Genomic DNA, 17,900 nt, shown 5'->3' with positions numbered 1-17,900 from the left:
AAACCAAATGTTGTTCTTACTTTGAATTTAAGTCCTTTGATATTTATTATTTAATAAATTAAAAATAAGAAATAAAATAATTTTTAATTCCCGCTTAGGTGAAATTTTTTCTCTTATAATACGGCCCTGTCACATTTGCTTCGCGCTCTTTCTAATTCTATCGGGCTCCGCCAGTTCGAAGAGTGGGGTTTCAAGGTCAGACTCTAAAGGGTTAAAAAGGTAAAATAAGCCTCCAGAACCTACATTTATAGATCAAGAAAGACTCTCATCGGATCGCGTACAATTGGTAAAGAAACAGAAGGGAAAAGGGGACCACTAATTGGAAATGGCTGCTATGAACGAAAAAAATTTGAAATTTAAAAATTCCAAAAATAATTTCTTAGTAATAAATAATTTGTTGTAAGTTAAAAAATAATAAAATTTAAGATATTAATAATAATAGCTAAAGTTATACGAGTAGGCGTTCGAATAAAATAGTATCAAGTCATTCGAAATTTGAATTGAATAATTAGAGCCTTTGACTTATTAGTATATGATTAATTAATTATTTTATGTGAACAATAAATACAAACGATGTATTGGAAAACTGAAACTGCCAAAGAATTTGAAAAAAACTGCTGCACTGAACGAAAGGTTATCTTGGTTGAAAAAGAATTATCTTGAGTCAAGAGAATATTTAGGAAAACGGAATAAATCTTGATTGAAGAAAATTTTCTCTTAATTTTGATTATTTTGATTCAAAAAGTTATTTTTCCGACCCAAATGAATTTGGGTTTCTTGAATTAATGCTTTGAATTTCTTCATTTATGTCCACACCTGTATGACCACAGTGGTATTCGAACCCGAGTCGCTAGTTATTTTTAAATGGAATATTACTATTATTATTACATTTCACATTATTATTATTTCGGGTCTGATTTGATCGTAACTGTGTCAGAATTGGACAAAACTCCTATGATTAAGATTAAAACAGACCTCAAATTTCTACTCGGGTACCATTTGTTATTTACACTGGTAAACCAGGATTTGTTATTTGAGCATTGGTTGAATCTTGGCCCAAGACTGGCAAACCGAGGCTCGTCACTTGAACGTTGGTCGGATCTTGGACAAACCTTTGAAGGCCGAGCCTGGGTAGCTCAGTAATGTGCCAAGACCGCCCCGTTGTCAATATTTTTTTTCCTACAAGGGATGTGCAAAAGGCGTGAGAGTTTTTCTCATTGCGAGAGTAATGATACTCAACCGTTTCACGAGAGTTCTGAAGGGTTAAAAAAAAAATAGTCGATTTTTTTGATACAGCCTAATATGGAAAGACTGATGTGAGAAGAAATTCAAAATTTTTTTAAATGTTCGATTGGTTTAATTCTAAAATTTATTATAAGGCGATTGAAACCAAATAATATTCTCAAATTAAGGCCCAGATTACAAGCGATTTCTTAACCCCCATCAATTTATTTTCGAATAGCAGAAGCAGAAATATCTATTGTTATTGTTTGACATCAAAATTCGAAGCGCATAAGAAAATATAATTATTATTTTTTTATGTAACTTGTTTTTGCTTATAATTACTTTGTACTTGGAAACACGCGATCCCGATATCCACAAACGGCCAATAAGCTCAGGCAATTCACTTGTCTGACAAAATTCAGTCAACTTATGGATTGTCAACTTTTGGCCTCCAACTTTCTCAGAAAGTGACTATCAACTTTGGAAGTATCAACTTTTGCGGCCAACTGGGTGTCTAGTTGCGGCTGAAAGTTTCACGCCAGTTTTTCGCCAATTTGGCTATCAGAGTTACTATAACATAATGGTAACCATTACCATCATATTATGTTAATCATTGCTGTAATTCTTCCACATGCGATATGGGAACTGTTACCATAATGATGGTAATAGCCCCCCCCCCCCCCCCCCGAGTCAAAATAACATAAATGATATTTTTTCTGGATAAATCAAAATATATAATGTACACAAATGTATCTGAAATCAAACCAACTCTTCCTCTTTATAGTCTATTTCGATCATCATATAATGTCGTCTTATTAGTTCTTTAGTTTAAATCATATAATCAGCAAAAAAATGAAAAACCCAGTCTTAAATGTTTTTCTCGGATATTTCATATATTATTGCACTAACCAACCCTGTGGAAAAGCTCTCATAAATTCTGATAAGATATTGAATATTTTTTATGAGAATCTATGAGCTTCGAAAATATCTATGAGATTTAAAAAAATTCTCATATGAATTTTTATGAGAATCTATGAGTCAAAGCTTTTGATGTTTTCCTATCATGATTTCCGTACTAGATTTTTAAAAGAATGAGTAAGATTTTTTAATTTATGAGATTTTGTGACTCGAACTCCGCCAACGATTATGAGATTGAATGAATACTTTCACTTCTATAAGATTGTTACAGTTTATTCTAATCTATTTTCAATAAGAATTGATCAGGCGAATTCCGATGTTATAATACTTACAAAGTCTCAATAAGATTATTTTTTTATACGAAATTTCCAGAATTTATAAGTTTTAGTAAGAGTTATCCTAGGAGATAATATCTTATTGAATATCACAAAATATTTGTCATATTTTATGAGAAAATATTTAACATGTATTTCTTCGAAATTTTATGAGACTGAATCAGGAATCACATGGACAAATGCAGACCTTTTTCTCATAAAAATTTTATGAGAATTAGTAAGAGAATCTATAATCGAATTAACTTGTAAAAACTTAAAAGATTTAATTTTAATTTAAAAGCTATGTGATTTATGAGTTTTTGTAAGTTTTAGTTAGAAGGCTATTACTCATAAAATATTATGGAGTACTTATGAGATTTTATAAATAATTTCCATTCACATAAAATATTAATTTTATCAGATCCATTCAAGAATAATTGCTTAACTTCATTTTTTTTTATAAGAATTTACACCAAAAATATTAATATTATCACTATTTCTTGTACTTTAAATATTTTAACTGTTCGGAGATGAGTGAAAATATAAGTTTTTATGTGATTTTTCACAAACCCAGTAATGTATCTTGCCCCATTTTTTTTTTTTTTTGTGCAAGATACATTATTTTTTTGTAGCGATATTGCATTTTTTTGGTTAAACAGAATAAAATTTCTCGGAACAAGTACTATTCTTTTCACGCAAGTTTTTTTGTATTCTCCGACCAAAATAACAAAAGTTGCTTAAGCCAAGAGAAAAAATTTCTCGAGAGAAAAGATCGATATGGAGAAGGGGAAAGTCACCGGTGCTAGGCAGCAGCAGCGGAAGTAGTTCGGTGCTCGCCACGAGATCGCGCCTACGATTTGTAGTGTCCCTGGTAAGACATTTATTTCAGAAGTCTTATATTCCGAATTTCAATACGATTTTATTCGAGTACTCCTCTGTCATTTGACAGACCAACAAGTACCTGATGGGTTGTACTATGGTATATCCCATAATACATCATGACTTTAATATTTAATATTAATGTTTACTTGAGTAATTTTTGAAGAATAATTAAACGGACTCAATTTCATAGATTTTTCGTGAATAGATTGCTAAAGATTTTCCGCGTAAATACTCATACAAATATTCTTGAGTATACATAATAGAAACTTTTTGAATTCATGCTAAAAAATTCAATAATTTAGCATATAAACCTTAATCAATCTCATAAATTTTTTCGTTACTATACGGAAAATTACTGTAATCACATTGATTAATCAGTATCAAATCTTGTATGATTACTTCAGAAATCGTCTCATACAATCTTATTCATTTCCAAAATCTACTCAATTGTAAACTTTACATTTTTCGAAAACTTATAAATACTTATAATAACAATATTACAGCTTCTGTTTCTTATAGATTCTGATAATTTATATGAGAAATTTAAGAAAAAAATTTTTTTGATGCACCATCTATGAGAAAATAATTGTATCAGAATTTTTGAGATTTTTCGTGGACAAATACTGATCGTTTTCTCATAGCCAATTTTTTTTATGAGATTTTATAAGACCTTTTCCACAGGGAAAGTCAAAACTCATTTAAATCTTGACTTTGATCACTGACATTAATTTCTGCCTCAATACATTTATTTCATAAAACTTTATCGGGAATAACAAATCAAAAGCCGCTTCTTCATTAATGATTTCGATTCTTAACTTTTCAAACTCTAGCATAAAACGTAACTTGTTAGAGCTTGAAAAGCTCATAAAAAAATGATTCCATGTAATAGTATTGTCGAGCTTGAAGAGCAATAATGTTTTCAAGTTCCTTGAGCTCGAAAACAGCGGGAAGTTCTGAGGCTGGCCCGCAGGGCCAATCGACGCCCAGATTTTTTTTAAACATTTCATGATTTTAAACATAAAAATTAATTATCTCAAAGCCTGTAGAGATTGAGACTTGAAATTAGTCTCAAATTAAAGCTTATATTTTGAGCGATTTCTTCATCTCCCTATTCATTCAATTTAAGCAAGAAAAGTAGAGATATCGATCGCTATAGATCGACATTAAAATTCAATGCGTATAAAAAAAAATAATATTTTTTTTATTAGGTAATTTGTTTTCGCTTATAATCACTTTGTACTTGAAAACTCGTGATACCGATATCGACAAACAGCCAATCAGCTCAGGCAATTTACTTATCTAATAAAAATTCTACCTACAAAATAATCGTTCTGAAGATGATAACTTTTATTTCCCGTCTCTGACGCGTTATGCGACAATTAGCGACTGGTTTATAAGTAAAACATTTGTTAAATTTGATGGTGAGGGTAATCGTTAGGTATTCAAAGTTCGCTTGCTGCTCCTATTGATTGCATAGTCGACATAAGTTACCAAAACCTTGACAAACATCAACGATCGGCAAGAAATTATTTTAGCTTTTATATTTTCAATTATCCATAACTTTGAAATTATTGATCTTATGGAAAAAAAATCGAGTCAGTGTATTTTAGAAAATTTTATACCCTACAAATTCATTTCAGTACTTTTTTTGCGTATCTATAATAGTTTGCCTGTAATTTATAACTTCCATAACCACGATCGAAAAAATTGAATTCGAACCGATTTAACGATTTATTTATTTTTAAATCAAAATTACGGATAAACTATTAGAGATATGAAAAAAATGACAAGAATAAAGATTTTAGAGAACTAAATTCCCTATAAAAAAATCATCATGATGTTTCTTGTAAATGCAATAGTTTCAACGGAATTATTAATTAAAGTTGAATTCATGTTTTAGTTTTAAAAGTCAACGAAGGAAATCAAAATGTCAAATATTATTTTACTGTTATCAATATTTACGTTATCGATTGGGCTTGTGGTAAATCAAGAGATTGACAAAACTTGTTGGTATCATGCAGTAAGTTTAAAGATTTTTTACGTATGGAGTTATAATAAAAGATTGTCGCAACTGAACATTTGAGAATTTCAATTCCAACGGAAAAAAAAATTAAAGGAGATTTTTGCAAACCTACTCTAGTACGAAAGCGACGAATTCGCGATTTATAAATGCTCGCTTTTTTCGGGTATCTCGCTAACTTTTAACCATTTCTCCACTTTGTGAAGTATATTAAGCTACACGGACAGAAAATTAGGGGAACTCTTGCTATGCATTATGGTAATAGTTTCCATAATGGTATAGGAATTATACCCATACTATTACAGTAATTATACCCATGCTATTATAGGGATAGTTCCCATAATATATGAGAATAGATCGTTCGCTAACATGGGAACCATTCCCATCATATTATAAAAACTACTCCTATATCATTACGGAAACCATTCCCGTGATGGTATGGGAACCGGTCCCATAATGGCATGGGATTTGTTTCCATAATGGCATGGGATTCGTTCCCATAATGGCATAGAAACCGTTCCTATAATATTACGGAAACCATTCCTATAATGATATGGGAACTATGCCTACATCAATATGGGAATCATTCCTATAGTGATATGGGAACTATTCCTATATCATTATAGGAACCATTCCCATAATGGCATGAGATTCGCTCCCATAATGGCATGGAAACCGTTCCAATAATGGCATGGGAACCGTTCCTATAATGATATGGGAACTATTCCTACATCATTATGGAAACCATTCCCATAATGGTATGGGAACTATTTCTATATCGTTTTGGGAACCATTCCCCTAATGGCATGGGATTCGTTCCCTTAATGGCATGGGAACCGTTTCAAAAATTGCATGGGAACCGTTCCTATAATATTACGGAAACCATTCTTATAATGATATGGGAACTATTCCTATATCATTATAGGAACCATTCCCATAATGGCATGGGATTCGTTCCCATAATGGCATGGAAACCGTTCCAATAATGGCATGGGAACCGTTTCTATAATGACATGGGAACTATTCCTACATCATTATGGAAACCATTCCCATAATGGTATGGGAACTATTTCTATATCGTTATGGTAACCATTCTCATAGTGGCATGGGATCCGTTCCCATAATGGCATGGAAACCGTTCCGATAATTGCACGGAAACCGTTCCTATAATATTACTAAAACCATTCCTATAATGATATGGGAACTATTCCTATATCATTGTGGGGACCATTCCCATAATGGCATGGAATTCATTCCCACAATGGCAGGGGAATCATTCCCATAATAGCATGGGAACCATTTTCGTAACGGTATGGGAACTATTTCTATGTCGTTATGGAAAATTTTCCCATAATGGCATGAAATTCATTCCCATAATGGCACGGGAACCGTTTCTATAATATTACGGAAACCATTCCTATAATGATATGGGAACTATTCCTATATCATTGTGGGGACCATTCCCATAATGGCATGGGATTCATTCCCATAATGGCAGGGGAACCATTCCCGTAATGGTATGAGATTCATTCACATAATGGCATGGGAACCATTCCCATAATATTATGGGAATGATTGCAATAATGGTATAGGAACTATTCCAATAGCATTGTGGGAACCGTTTCCATACTATTATAGGAACTATTCCTATAAATATCGGAACTGCTTCCATAATTCATCGTCGAACCTGTTCCTCATGAAATTTAGAAACGTCAATCTGATGATATTCCTTTCTTTAATGTAAGAATTTTAATTGCAGTGTTTTGGCGACAGTGAGTGCTGTGGAGGATTCTACTGCTCTTTTGGTGCCTACGAGGGGACTTGTTTGCCAAAATAAACAATTGGTGGAATTTTCAATTCGAGGTTTCAATAATTTAATTTCAACATCTATTAAATTATTTCTCCAAGTAAAATTATGTAAGACGCATAAAGAAATGAATAAATAGTAATGCGCTATCAAAATAAAAACGGTCATTATTTTGTGATAAATTTTTCCTTGTCACAGTTTGTTCAAAAATTTTCTCAACTTTAGGAATCAATAACTCAGATACTTATGAAAATTAAGAAGGGGGATTGGGCTTGCTTTGAAAATGAGACTTCTTGCTACAATATTGATATAAAAAAAAAATAAAATATTTTTCCTGAAATATTATGAATATTTACATACATACGTACGTACACACATACATACACTCGGACGTCATCGTGAAATTAGTCAGAATAGCTTCCTAGAACCTCAAAACGTCAAAATCTGATAGAAATTCGGTTTTTGCAAATCGGACCGAAACCAATAACTTCCCGAATTTTCGAAAATTTTCAATTTTTTTAGCGGGAAATTAATAAATAAACAAATTACAGATATTCATGGTGGAAATTATTTTTATTCAGATGATAACCATTACAATATTAATAAATATTATATCTGGAATAAAAAAATTAAAAAGTAGACATAGTAACCACCAAATATGTCACCTCCAAAATCCTGTAGTTTATACGTGTCTCCCACATGTCTTGCGGCCAAAATAGTTTGCTCTGCAATGATCGGCATCACAACATACATCACCTGGATTACACTGCAATGACAATGATACGTTAAATATATTTGTATTTATATTTATATATTTATTAAACTATTGGTTAAGTTCGATTATATATATTCACATCGGCTCCATGTGCAACGCACGCAAACGAGCCAATCGCCATCAATGTGAGCAAAAATAAAACAATAATGAACTTGGACATTGTTATAGAAATCATTTTTTTAACAATAAGTTGGTTTGTAAAAAAATTATATACCACAAATATATTTATTCGATTGCTCTGGTAGTTTTCTTTTATATCAAAAAATATAAAATTATTATATGGAATGAAATATAAAGTAGCATATAATTGATATCATATATGGCACCATATATTTTCTTTGTTATATTTAAGCATATATTTTATTCGATGTATGTATATGTGTATGGGTATATAGATTCGCATGGAACTAACCAATTTTGAAAATTTTAACTGCATATTTAAGAGTATATCAAAATTTAGATCTAATTCAATTTGAGTTGCTCATACAAATAAAAAATTGTTTTTATCATGTAGAGTTGATTAAATTTTGAAATCGATCGTTCAAGCCGTTTCTGAGAAATAGAAAAAAATCAAAAAAAAAATCGGTCCATCGGTTGACCCTGCGGGCCAGCCCCAAAACTTCCCGCTGTTTTCGAGCTCAAGGAGCTTGAAAACATCACTGTGAATTTATTTTCGAGCTCGAGGAGCTTGAAAATGCTATTACATGGAATCATTATTTTATGAGCTTTTCAAGCTCTCACAAGTTACATTTTATGCTAGAGTTTTAAAAGTTAAGAATCGAAAATCAGTAATGAAGAAGCGGCTTTTAAATTTTTACTATCGATTATGTTCCCGGGTCAAAAAATTAGATCTGTTTTAAAATAAATGATAAATTCAAATATTTTTCCTTTAATTCAAGTTTATAAATCGTATTTATTTTATATAAGAATTTAATCTGTTTTTGCCCGTACTATTCCTTATCCAGGCTAATATCAGACTTATTTTCGTATGATATTTAGTCTGTTTTAAATCACGTTTAGACTAAAAACAGACTTTTTTATTTCAATTATTGGTCTGTGTTCAATTGTTTTTAAGGACAAAAACAGACTTTATTTTCTATAATATTTAGTCTGTGTTCAATTGTTTTTAAGGACAAATACAGGACTTTTTATAAATATAAATAATAATAATAATAATAATAATAATGATAATAATAATCTAGATTTATTAATTTATTTTAATTTTCTTGGTATTTAAAACATGCTAATGCGCTTCCATAATAAGATGTCACACAGAGAAAATGTTGGCTCGAAACCTACCAATTTTTACAATGCTGTCGACTAAACTTGAAACAGGGAGTAAAGCATCCAAAAAATTATCGTGCTCTTACAAGAAATGATTATACTGTATCACATTACTTATTACGCGCGAGAAACTTATCGATGAGCTTCAATATCAATTACTTCCATACATAATAATAATTTTGATGCAGCATAATAATTTTTTATAAGAGTATAGTAATTTTTTGGATACTTTACTTTCTGTTTCAAGTTTGGTCGACAGCATAATAAAAATTGGTAGATTTCGAGCCAACATTTTTCTCCGTAGCACAAAAATTTTGATGTTTTCTTATGCCAAAATATTTTTAATTTCATCCAGTAAATAAGAGAAAATTCTTGACATTTTAAGAGTTGTTTTATCACTTTTATTCAATGATATAAATATTCAATGAAGACATCTAAAAAATTAAGCTGTCAAATTTTCATTAACTGCCGACATTTTTAAACAAAAGATAGTAAACAAATAGAAAATAAAACATAATCAATTCTGCAACTTAATATTTTTTCATAAATATTGCCCATAAATAAAAATTTTATAAGTCTATGATTTAATCTAGTTTTGTCCTTGTAAATTTTCAAAACTAAAATTTTTTAAAGTTCACGAATTAATCTAATTTAGTCTGCTCGTAACGCGTTTGTTTTTTAAAGTAGCAGGTCGAAAACAGCTTAAAATTTTTATAAAAGATCAAAATCATATCGAATAGTCCAATCAGACTAAAATCAGGTCAAATTTTTCGACCCGGGTTCTCTGAAATAAATGTGTTAAGGCAGAAATCAATGTCAGTGATCAACATCAAGATTTGCATGAGTTTTGACTTAGGTCAGAGCAATAATATATGGAATATCCAAGAAAAACATTAAAGACTGGGTTTTTTCAATTTTTTGCTGACAATATGTTTAAAACAAAGGAACCAGTTACATGACATTATCTGATGATCGAAAGAGACTATAAAGAGAAAGAGTTGGTATGATTTCAGACACATTTTAGCACATTATATTTTGATTTATCCGGAAAAAATAACATTTTATGTTATTTTTTTGACTTTTCAGCGCCGATATCTTTTGAACTAATCAACGGATTTTGACGTTTGAGGTGGCAATCGGCGCGTTTTCTTGAATTCTAGAGCTAATTAAATTTTAAAATTGATCGGATGAGTCACCTCAAAGATAATCGCAAAAAACTGTTTTTTATCATTTCTTTCGCCAACGATATCTCTCGAACAAATCAACCGATTGAGATGGTTCAGGTGGCATTCGACGCGGCTTATAAAGTTCTAGAGCTGATTAGATTTTGAAGTTGATCGTTTAAGTCATTTCTGAGAAATCACTAAAAAACTAAAAAAAAAAATTTTTTTTTTCGTAATTCGCCAATATTTTCTAGTCTGCTTGATCAAATGATCTGGAATTTTCAGGAAAGTTGAGGGCCAACAAGGTCTTTAGATTGCCACCTCAACCATCCAAATCGATTCATTAGTTAAAAAGTTACAAAGAGTTTACACACACACACACACAAACACACACACACACACACACACACACAACACACACACACACACACACACACACACACATACATACATACATACATACATACATACATACATACACTCGGACATCACTCTGAAAATAGTCAGAATAGTTTCCTAGGACCTCAAAACGTCGCCATCTGATGAAAACTCGACTTTCGAAAATCGGGGTGAAAACAATAACTTCCCAATTTTTTGAAAATCGTCGATTTTCTTAGCGGGAAGTTAAAAATAATAAAATTTGAAAGATTAATAATAATAGCTAAAACTACACGAGTAGGAGTTCAAATAGAATAGTACTAAGTCATTTGAAACTCGAATTGAATAATTAGAACCTTTAACTTTTCAACATATGATTAATTAATTATTTTATGTGAACACTAAATACAACCGATGTATTGGAAAACTTAAACTGCCAAAGGATTTGAAAAAAACTGCTCGCGGAAAAAAATTTTTTGTAACCGCAAGATAAGATAACTTACAGTAACAAATTTCTGCCTTAATATACGGATAACGAAGCATTCGTTATGACTACAATGTTTTTGTAACGACAGCAAATCGTTTGTTGCGCCTAGCATTGGTTTGTAACTGCAGCAAAACTGTTGTGTTGCAGTAAAAAAAGTGATTTGTTAAAATAACAAAATTAATTTGTAGCACTGACAAAATTTTTGTCCTCACAAGCTAAGATTACTTGGAGTAACAAATGCTTGCTTTGAAATACGATGATATTGATATCATTTGTTCTCATAACAAATAGGCTTCTTAATTACGACACAATTTCATTTGTTATTATAACAAATTGATTTGTTACCGACAGCTAATCATGTTTATCATTATAACAAAATTTTTCGTTATCCCGTCTTTTGTTATGAGAACGAAACTCTTTTTTTCCGTGGCTGAAAATTAATCTGCTGCCGCCGGGATTCGAAACCACGACCTTACGAATATGAAGCACAGCTACTTCCGCACTGCTACTTGGACGCTCACGATCAGCTGGAAATATCTTTATGTATTTAGAACGCAGATATTATAATAACAATAATATCATGCTAAAGAATTGAGCTCATTCGAATTTACAGATTGGAAGTATGGTAGGCCTTGGAGGGTTAATACGCCTTTTTAAAAAGGTGATTTACTCCTCCATACGCTACTTTTAGGACATCGAGGACTTAAATAACATTTTATATTCAGCGGCAAGTGCAACATCAAAAGAACTGAGGCTCCAAAACTCAAACTACTGTTTTAGTTTTGACTCGGCTAAAATGAATTCGTAGAGAATTAAATTTACTGATATTGTACACGGAAAGATTGGAATCCGACTGGTTACTGTTCTGCACCCGACTCAGTACGGTGATGGAAGAAAATGCTCGATTGTGTTGCAGCACCACATTAATTACTGTGCGGAACCTGACAGAGTGATATGCACACACGGTTTCGTCAGGTCCCGCACAGTAATCAGTGTGGTGCTGTAATAATAAATGATTCAGTAAATATAATTACTCTCTAAATATGAATTAGTGAAAATAAGTGAATATTCACTAATTCAAAGTTCTAATCGAACCACTAATTTCAAAAAACGGCTCGATTGGCACTCAGAATTAGTGAATATTCACTTATTTTTACTAATTCATGTTTAGAGAGTAGAATATTTTCAATTCATAATGTGATAAATCCTAAATGATTCAATCAAAACATGTTTTATCCCAGAATATAATTCAAAACGTGTTATGACCATATTTTAAATCGTTTTAACCGACTTGAAATTAGCTTATCTCGACGGGCTATATAGACACTGAAACTTCAAGTTTCGATGCTGGTATCATGAAAAAAAGTATTCGTTTTTCTTTCATACAATCAATAGTTTCAAAGTTATAATTAAAAATATATACGCAAAAATAATTTCTTATCGATCGTTGATGTTTGTCAAGGTTTTGGTAACTTCTGTCGACTTTGCAATCAATAGGAGCTGCAAGGGAACGTTAAATACCTAACGATTACCCTCACCATCAAATTCAACAAATGTTTTGCTTATAAACCGGTCGCTAATTGTCGCATAACTTGCGTCAGAGACGGAAAATAAAAGTTATCAATTTCAGAACGATTATTTTGTGAATAGAATTTTTATCAGAAAAGTAAATTGCCTGAGCTTATTGGCCGTTTGTCGATATCGGTATCACGAGTTTTCAAGTACAAAGTAATTATAAACAAAAACAAATTACGTTGTAAAAAAAATATAAATTTTTTTTATGCATTGAATGTTAATTTTGTTTAAAAACGATCGATATCTTTACTTCTATTATTTGAAAATAAATCAATAAAGGGGTAAAAAAATCGGTTATAAACTGGACCTTATAGTTTAAGAATAATATCTAGTCTCAATCTCCAAGGCTTTTAAATAATTTATTTTTCGAATTAAAACGATCAAACATTTTTATAAATTTTGTATTGTCCGTCACATCAGTCTATCCATATAGATCAATATCTCAGAAACTTTTGATTCTAGATCAAACTCTGACCTCTAAAAATTGAAGTTAAAAGTCTTGATTTGAAAATTAGACGGTTGAAGTTCCAAAAATAAATTTTTATCATAACTGTAAATTTTCTTTTCTGCCATCTCTATCTATATTAGGGTGGCGCAAAAAAACCGACTAGTTTTTTTTTTCGATCTCGCATGAAAATTTGTTGGTTTACGATGATTTGAAAAGCTTCTCCACAAATCAGCTCAATAAAATATTTTCAAGAGGTCGCTCACGAATTTTTAAAATATCACAAATGATCGAAATTCGGATTTTTCTTTCTAAATTTTTTCTTTCTCGTGGCAGCAATAGTTTATATTTGTAAAATCAGGACTATGCTGAAAATTTCAGCGCAAAATTTAAATATAATTCAATATTTTAAAATCTATTGGTCCTAGGCGGATTTCCTTGCAATAGAACTTGTAGCCAGAAGTCTCATTTTCAAAGCAAGCCCAATCCCCTTTCTTAATTTTCATAAGTATCTGAGTTATTGATTCCTAAAGTTGAAAAAATTTTTTAACAAACTGTGACAAGGAAAAATTTATCACAAAATAATGACCGTTTTTATTTTGATAGCGCATTACTATTTATTCATTTCTTTATGCGTCTTACATAATTTTACTTGGAGAAATAATTTAATAGATGTTGAAATTAAATTATTGAAACCTTGAATTGAAAATTCCACCAATTGTTTATTTTGGCCAACAACTCCCCTCCCAGTCACTAAAAGAGCAGTTAAATCCTTCACAGCACCCGCTGTTGCTAAGACACTGTAATTATAATGTTTACATTAAAGAAAGGAATATCATCAGATTTACTTCTCTTAATTTCTTTAGGTACAGGTTCGACCTCGTCGGAGTATCGACAGACCCCCGGTGGGCCTTGATCGTCGATTATTTTATTAACTACTAATTTATCGCTCACAACGTTATAAACTCTCAACATTTTCAAATATCCCGCCTTTTGGGTTTAGATGTCTCTCTTTTTCGCAATCCTACTGTTACGCTAGTGCTGCTACCAATAGTCGATGGAGTGAAAAAAGGAAAAACTAGAAAAATTGAAAAGGCCCGGTAAATGTTTTTCTGATTTACAATCTTTTATTAAGGACAATCAAACCAAAAAAAGTTGGATAGTGATTAACGAAAGGGTTCTTGAAGTCACTAAAATAACGCTAATAAAAAACTTTCTGAACAACGAATGACCCCGCGGGTTAATCTCAAAACTTTCCACTCTCTCTAAAAAGGAATAAGTGAAATTCACTGCAAATCAGTGAATAAGCACTTGGAACCTGCTATAAGTATACCACTAGTCGAATTAGGTGTATACTTATACTCATACACGGAAAGAAACTCATGGAAACGGTTCCCATAATTCTATATAATTTTTTCCTATATCAACATCGGAATTATGACCATGAATTATGGGAGCAGTTCCTATATTTATAGGAATATTTCCTATAATATTGTAGTGATTGGTATCTTAAATTAATATCACTTATACACTACAATGATAACACACTTAAATTATAAATAACAACACCACAATTAACAGCAGTAAAGAAAGCAAGAGAGCGATATAGTTTATTGAGATACAATGTTTGCTGTTTAACTGTCAAAATAAGACTGACTGACTTTTATCGCGTATCTATAAAACAAGAGAAGAAGGCATTTGTTTTCTAGCTATTCAAATATTTAAAAGATCAGTTTCACATTCGTTACAATATTATGGAAACGGTTCCCACAATGCTATTGGAATAGTTCCGATACCTTTATAGCAATCATTCCCATAATATTATGGTTCCCATATCATTATAGAAATGATTTCCGTAATATTATAGGAACGGTTCCCATGCTATTATTAGAACGGTTCCTATGCCATTATGGGAACGAATCCCATGCCATTATGGGAATGGTTCCCATAACAATATAGAAAAAGTTCTCATACCATTATGGAAATGTTTCCCATAATGATATAGGAATAGTTCCCATACCATTACGGGAACTGTTTCCGTAATGATATAGAAATAGTTTTTATAATATCATGGGAATGGTTCCCATATTAGTAAAGTATCTATTCTCATATATTATGGGAACCATCCCTATAATAGTATGGGTATAATTCCTATACCATTATGGAAACTATTTCCATAATGCATAGCCAGAGTTCCCCTAATTTTCTTTCTGTGTAGTTTAATATACTTCAAAAAGTGGAGAAATGGTTAAAAGTTAGCGAGATACCCGAAAAAAAAGCGAGCATTTATGAATCGCAAATTCGTCGCTTTCGCACTAGAGTAGGTGTGCAAAAGTCTTCTTTTATTTTTTTTTCCATTGGAATAAAAATTCTCAAATGTTAAGTTCCGACAATTTCCTATTATAACTCTATACGTAAAAAATCTTTAAACTTACTGGATCACCCCAACAAGCTTTGTCAATCTTTTCATTCACCACAAGCCCAATCAATAACGTAAATATTGATAACAGTAAAATAATTTTTGACATTTTGATTTCCTTTGTTGACTTTCGAAACTAAAACATGTATTTAACTTTAATTAATAATTCCGTTGAAACTAGTGCATTTACAAGAAACATCATGATTACTTTTTTTATAGGGAATTTAGTTCTCTAAAATCTTTATTCCTGTCATTTTTTTCATATCTCTAATAGTTTATCCGTAATTTTGATTTAAAAATAAACAAATCGTTAAATCGGTTCGAATTCAATTTTTTCGATCGTGGTTATGGAAGTTATAAATTACAGCCAAACTATTATAGATACGCAAAAAAAGTACTGAAATGAATTTGTAGGGTATAAAATTTTCTAAAAAACAGTGACTCGATTTTTTTTCCATAAGATCAATAATTTCAAAGTTATGTATAATCGAAAATATAAAAGCTAAAATAATTTCTTACCGATCGTTGATGTTTGTCATGGTTTTGGTAACTTCTCCCGAGTCGAAAAATAATTCCGGTTTTAGACCTCAAATGTAAGATTTTGAGGTTTGCCTCAGTTTATCCTCACCATTTAAAATTTATATAAATCTGAGATGAGGTTAGTATCATTTTGTGCGACTTTTGTCCCATTTAGGCGTACATGAGGTTAACCTCATGTATATATTTCTAATGGGTGAGACTGAGGTTTGTCTTCAGTATATTTTCTTCTTAAGATTTAAATAAATTAATTCATTTTTAAATTACTCATCATTTATTTGAACTGAAGTAGATGTACATTGTAAACATTAATATATATTTTAATAATCAATTATTATTATATTTGATAAAAGTTATACTTTTCTAAATTACAATAGCTATTTATTATGCGTCGAAAATAAGTGAATAATAGCTGTATCAAAAATAATAAACCAATCTTTTTGATATATCTTTTATTTTGTTGTTTAAATTGTTGTTTTCGATGCTGGCTTCATTGTTGCTGGTTTTGCTTGGGTTCTATAGTAAAATATATTGAAACTCAGGTTATTTATTAAAATAAAGAAAAATAAAAATGTTAATAAACAATTGAAGTATTTGTCTCAAATAATTAACAATACTAACTAGAAAAAATGAAAAATACACATAAATAAATAACAGATGTACTTACCGTTCATTTTAACAACTTTAGTTTCCAAGTGTTCGTTTTGTTTGATTTTTTGATCTTGTCATTTCAGTTTCACTGTCACATGATGATAACGAGAACATCTTGAGATTTAGATTATTGATATTTTTTGTAACTGCTTTATTTCAAGCCCAAAATTTGAAATATATTTTTTGGATATTTTTAAATTAAACATTTATAATAATACACGGAAAGAAATGTATGGTGCTTATCGCCATACTCTTATTACAGTATTGCAGCAAGTACCATAAGTATGGCGTTATCTACTATACTGTATAGTACAAAAATCTTTGCGTAGTTTACATGTCTGTATAGCGGAATAGACAATATCAGTATGGGCTTGAGTCCCATACTACATTGAAGAAACGGCAATGCCACTAGGCTGAGTCACAATAGATCTTTGTGGAGTAGACAATACACTATCGGATTACCATCAATACTGCATAAATGTAGTTGCTAATTTTTTATATAATCTTTATTAATATCAATAATGCTGTAAATTAATCAAATTAAAAAAGAAATCATAAATAAATAAATTTTAAAAAGAAACTAATATTTATTTTCTTATTCATCTTTTAAATTTTACAAAAAAATAATGCCTCCTAATTTAAAAATTAATTTTTCTAAACGATATATTTTTATTACCCGGGAAAAAATGATTTTGTCTGATCAGACATGATCATATATAATTAGTTATATATGGTCAGATCCAAAAATTGGCCAGATCTAATCATATATGATTATATATAATTAGATATGGTCAGATCTGACCATACATGATTACGTATAGGTAAGTATAGATGGTCAGATCCAATAATTGACCAGATCTGATCACATATGATTATATATAATTAGATATGGTCAGATCTGATCATACATGATTATGTATAGGTAAGTATATATGGTCAGATCCAATCATTGACCAATAATCTATTGCTTATCAAATATAATAATATTAAATTGATAATGCAACTTGTAAGGGTCGGTAAT

At 30.7% G+C, this 17,900-nt stretch overlaps 1 long non-coding RNA gene across 1 annotated transcript; it reads left to right on the top strand.

Moving 5' to 3' along the window:
• Nucleotides 1-4,757: 4,757 nt before the first annotated feature.
• Nucleotides 4,758-7,330, top strand: LOC130677630 (uncharacterized). The gene is made up of 3 exons (XR_008991664.1): nt 4,758-4,933; nt 5,239-5,358; nt 7,118-7,330. It is a non-coding gene; the product is annotated as an uncharacterized LOC130677630 (long non-coding RNA).
• Nucleotides 7,331-17,900: the final 10,570 nt, after the last annotated feature.

This window comes from Microplitis mediator, chromosome 11 (assembly GCF_029852145.1).
Source record: "Microplitis mediator isolate UGA2020A chromosome 11, iyMicMedi2.1, whole genome shotgun sequence".
Taxonomy (NCBI): Eukaryota; Metazoa; Arthropoda; class Insecta; order Hymenoptera; family Braconidae; genus Microplitis; species Microplitis mediator.
This window is presented reverse-complemented; position numbering and strand designations above follow the sequence as displayed.